The 5,653-nt window shown below is 28.7% G+C and overlaps 1 long non-coding RNA gene across 2 annotated transcripts; it reads right to left on the minus strand.

Moving 5' to 3' along the window:
* Window positions 1–1,392: 1,392 nt before the first annotated feature.
* Window positions 1,393–2,455, minus strand: LOC126551812 (uncharacterized). 2 transcript variants are annotated; one of them, XR_007605701.1, is made up of 3 exons: window positions 2,294–2,455; window positions 1,712–1,857; window positions 1,393–1,574 (listed from the first exon to the last, which is right to left on the minus strand). It is a non-coding gene; the product is annotated as an uncharacterized LOC126551812 (long non-coding RNA). The 2 variants fall into 2 exon arrangements; XR_007605700.1 differs by having other exon boundaries at window positions 2,317–2,452.
* Between the last annotated feature and the right edge of the window lie 3,198 nt (window positions 2,456–5,653).

Here is a 5,653-nt window from a genome sequence, read left to right on the forward strand (position 1 = left end):
CGATCTAACGATCTATACTATCGGGGCGCAAAATTATTTTAGGGGACAGCCAAGTCCATTACTGCTAGGGAGTGCTTAGCACCCCCAGGCTTCACATCAGCCCCCCTCTAAATCCTGCATTCAAAACACAATATATTATGTTGATTGTTGATGCTTGATAAATTTCAACTCGTCAAACATGTGTTCAGTGTGATAAAATAATCTGAGTGGTACCTATCCTTAGGAAGTCATTTCGTAAAAAAAACTGAGTCCGTCACGGTGTTTGTTTGATCGTCAAGATGTCCATCATTAAATTTGGTTTTCTTTTCCAGATGCTGTGAATTTTCATTTTCACACTCACTGTTTTTTTCGCGGTCACTCATATTTAATCTCGATTACTGTCATTCGTAACTATGCAACTATTTTTTCATGTAATTATGTAAATAATAAGAACATTGTAACAACCGATTGCTATAAACAATCACTGTATTGGCATTTTTCCTCAGAATTTATTGTCGCTAGCCATAAATCATCATGTAAAATTTTTATACCTGATAAAATTTTTATATACCTGCTTTTTAAGTATTTTTAAGAGTTAATAATTATCTATGACAATTCTTTTTTTTTTCTTTCAATACTAAATATTCATAAATTGTATCCGTGTTGCAGCAGATGTGCAGACGTAAGCGACTTATTTAAAACCAACACAGTGTATTATACTCTTGATTATCCGTTATCTTCCGCGGAATCATCTATATTCTATATACACAACAATTATAAAAAAAATTTATAAAATTTTAAAAATATTTGTATAATCATATAAATGTTTAAATAACAATACAACATGCTCCAATATAATTTTTCTTTTTGTTGATTAAGTAAAATATGATTAGTGTGTATTTACAGTTGAGTAAAATAATTCAATACTTTAAAAATTGTTTAATACACCTTATTTTATTTTTAAATTTTTAATCTATATAATTTGTACAGAAATTGGTAAGTATACTTGTTATATAATATGCTGCAAGACAATAATGATGATTTGATCTAATTTTAATACTTACTCATTAACTATTATTTTTTTTTATTTTAAAGGTAGCAATAGTCATTGTAACCAGTATAATATGGAAAAAGTTGAAACTTTCAAACAACAATCACTACTACCGCCACAGTAACAACAGCAACTATCTATTGTAACAAATTGTGTAACAACTCCAGTAAGCTTATGTTATTTTTAAAAATAGTTTCAATTGTATCATAAATATTTGATACTTAATATGAAGTACCTATCTATACTTACTATGTCTTACAAATGCATAACATAGCATGAATTGTATATTCAGAATAATCCATATTAACTCTCTTATTCTCGATATACTAGGTAAAAAATAATTTAAAAAAAACCTATGAGGCTCACAAAATAATATTTTTTATATTTGAATTTATTGTAGTAGATAAATAAATATGTGTAATATCCAAAAAGTAGTTAAACTAGAGTATTTAGCCTAAACATCCAATTTGATATGCCATGTGTTAATACGTTTAATTGAATGTTTTATATCTTTACCCATTGACTATATTGTAATTTCAACAATCTGAAAATAAAAAATTAAAATAAAATTATAAAATGAATATTTTTGTACCATTACATGAAACTATAAAAATGCTTTAGGTTATTAAGTTTCAACACAATGTATAAAAATGTTCATATAAAAAAATATCACTTAGGTACTTATATTGAGACCTAAATTCATGGTTTTGATCACGGTTAATTCATTTTGCTTCCAATGTTTGTAATTCCTCTTCTGTATTAATAGTAGATTCTGTGATAATAACGTAATCCAGCAACTTGTTTTTCAACAGATTCTAATTTATGCTCTAAAAAAATTAAGAGTATTATACATATTATATTTATAAACAAGTGTATAAGTATAATTAACAATTTTCAAGATAGATAAGTGTATATTATATATAATTATATGATTATAATGTTAACAAAATATCAACAATTATAAATTATAAAAAATATTATTTAAGAGCTTCATTTTTTTTCAATCATAACAAATGTATTTTAGAATAATAATTTATGATTACTTAAAATAAACATTGTGTAAATAGTTATTAGGTACATTATAACAAGAGAAAAAGTAATAGAAAATAGTAATGCCATATAGCTTGAATTCAGTATAATTTACAAATTAATGTAACTATTTGTTTTGGTAATATTTTTTTAAGTATTGTTATAATGAATATTGTATTTTGATGAATTTTAATCAATAACAGTCTCTACATTTCTAGTAAATTTTGAACTAACTAAGTAGAATAGTTTAAACCAACTTGAGAAATAATATGTTTTTGTACAAATACAATTTTAAAAATTCCCTTTTAATTTAAAAAATTCACATTTTTAAGATGCGTCATAAACTCATAACTTTTGTTTTAATATTTTGGAAATGGAACAGTCATTTCATGACAAACGATAAACACATAGAGTAGCATGGATTATCATAAAACATTGATATACAGTAACCGATGGTCTCGACGCTCTATGTAAGAAGACGTAATAGACGTATAAAACAGTGAGCTACCGATGAACCGAATGATACGTCGACTTATAAGTTTTTTAGTATGGGGTAAAAAGACTTAATATGACTTAAGCATAATAATTTATTTTAACCAAATGTAATGTATACGTCGTAAAAAATACATAAGCCATAGTTGATTTAATAAAATGGTAAAATATTATGTCTTGAAAATAATTTAAATTTTTAAATTTTTGGAGGTTATATTCTTAATTTTAATGTTTAATATTTACTCATTCATTTAATTTCCATAAATATTATTTTCCTTCACCTTAGAAACAGTATATTATTTTAAATTTTGAACTTAAAATTTGACCTTTCACAGTTATCAAGAAAATATATTTTAAATATATTTTGTTTTATTTATATAACAATTTACAATAAAGATAAGAAAAAAAAAGAAAACATTTTTTAAAGAAAGAAAACATGGAAAAATATTTTTAATTTCAATTTTAAACTAAGACTAAGACTAAGGTCTGAATATACTAAAAATCTCTCCAATCAGAGCACGGGTAAGTGAATTTTTCTGGTTTATTAGACGTATATAATGTCTTCTTAAATGTTTTATTTTTAGTCGATATCTTTGGGGTAAACGTGCACAGCTCGCTAGAGCACTTCTGCGCTTCTTTTCCGAACCGGACGTGGTAGTAACACCACGACTTTGGGACTGTATGGGTTTGTCCAGAGGTTTGAATTGGCGTCGCGCGATTTGTTGGCGCTTGAATTGGCGGCGCGCGATTTGTTGCTGATTGAACTGTTGGCGCTCGATTTATTGACCATTGAACTGTTGGCGCCTGGTTTGTAAGCACGTGGTTAAACTTGAATTGCGCGAACTCGGCCGAGAGTGACCGGACGGCGTCCTCCAGTGCACCGAGGCGCTCGTCAATTGTCCGAGGCGCATCGGCGACATCGACTTCGCGGGGCATGAGTGAGTCCAGAATGAATGAAGACACGATTCCTAATAACCGTTGAACAAACGAATATGAATCTACCGACCATGTCTTTACTTTTTGCAAGGAATTCAAAAAATTCATCTTGAATGAATCAAGCACAGTTGAAATAGCACCTTCAAACAAATACAATTTTTGATTTAACTGATAAAAGTAGGTTAATAATACATTTTAGTAATTATCTCTGTGTAAAGTTACGTAGGCGAGTTTGATTATTGAAAAACACACTTTTGAAATAATTAAATGTATACTTACAATTTAAACAATTGTTCAATATTGCTTACTATTAGAATAGGATGCTAGAATGACAAAAGAAAAGTAGATACTCGAATTAAATATGATTAATCAAAATTATATTTTATGAATACCACGTCAAATGTGAAATGCAAATATAAATTATGAATTCTTTATATTATAGACGAGTTAAATTTATTTTATATTGCAGATGTCTACGGTTGAACGTTCAAAATAGTACTGACGAAATTTTATGTCTAACAGGAATGAATAGATATATTTTAACACCGAAAAATCATTTCATTGACGACAACATTTCTATTGTTTTTGTGGCCAGAATATATTTATATGTAAATAGCTAAATTGGTTTTATAATACAATATATCTATGGCATTACTCCTATATTGTAATCGTGCATTATGTCAAACAATTCTATTTATTTGTTTTTTTTTTTTTTGCATTAGACATTTAATCAGTATTGTTAATAATTAAAATAAATCGGCTCATTTCGTGAACACGAGAAGACTTTTTTTTTATTCGTGTAACTTAGCTGGCTAACCTTTTTTTTTTAATAAATTGTTTAAATCTTCATTAAACTTTTCCATATTCGAAACAATAGTTACGCACTGAATCAATTAACCTGCACTATAACGTACAAACGATTCGCGGTTACTAAATAGTTTATTTTTGAGAATAGTTAAAAGGGCCGATTGTGGCACTCCATGATAAGCACTACAACTACATATAATTTAACTTATAAATTAGTAAATATAGTTATAGGTAATATATTATGTCACGTACACACGTATAATATGTGGACAAGCGGACATCCCCATTGTAAAAATACGATAAGAACTTACTAACAAACTACCTAGTGACAGATAATAATTTTTAAATGATAATTTGACTTTATTTTAGCCATGTTTTACGATTTATCATTATTCGTTAAATCATTTCATCCGTTTTCTATATTGCCCAATATACGAAGGGCATTGTATAAAATGTCCGGACAATGTATAAAATGCCCGGGCATTGTGTAAAATGCCCAAATTATATACTTTGCCCGTAACATATATATAATATAGCTGACCCGACACGGCGTTGCCCGTGTATTACTTTCTTTTTTTGCATTTTCGTATGTCGTGTATTAGTTTTTAATTTAATTGTATGGATAGTGCCAATATCACGTCAAATTCTCAATTTAATTTTGTGTGTGTGGGTGTGTTAAAGATTCATTGAAAACATACATTTATAGGCCTTGAATATTATTATATTTTTTTTATTATTATTATTAGTACCTCCTTATATACTACATTGGTTGTTTTTCCACTTGTAGCAAAAATGACTAAATGTAAATGTCATACTAATGTCATAATGAGCACCTTACGTCACCAAATAATTTTTCTTTAGTCAAGAGTGCCATTAATTTCTTTACTTTAATATGAAATACTCTCGCTATAATGTCATGACGATCGTCCAGCTTTTGTCCAGAAAACAGTGCATCTATGATGTCTTTCCAAGTAGGGTTACATGTAAATGTGATGAATAGATCAGGGCGACCATGTACGCGGACATATGGCATGACATCTTGAGTTCGTTCATGCACATACCTAGGTCCGCCCGTAAATGATGAAGGAAGTACTACGATTTGACCTAGATCAGTTGCATTAACATCATTACTCCCCACATCATCTTTGAGATGAATAGAGTTCTCAGCTCTTAGCTGTTTCTGATGATTCCTAATACAATTCAACCTTTCAGTTTCAATTTTTGCGTATAATTCGACCAAAAATTGACTGAAGAGGGAGCGGAAGTATATAATATGGTTAACTTCATCTTGCCTAATCCTAATTCGGTAAGCATAAAAGGATGCCGCAGAAACTTTTTTTTCAAGAGGCAATTTCGTAA

Source organism: Aphis gossypii, chromosome X (genome assembly GCF_020184175.1).
Source record: "Aphis gossypii isolate Hap1 chromosome X, ASM2018417v2, whole genome shotgun sequence".
NCBI classification, from domain to species: Eukaryota; Metazoa; Arthropoda; class Insecta; order Hemiptera; family Aphididae; genus Aphis; species Aphis gossypii.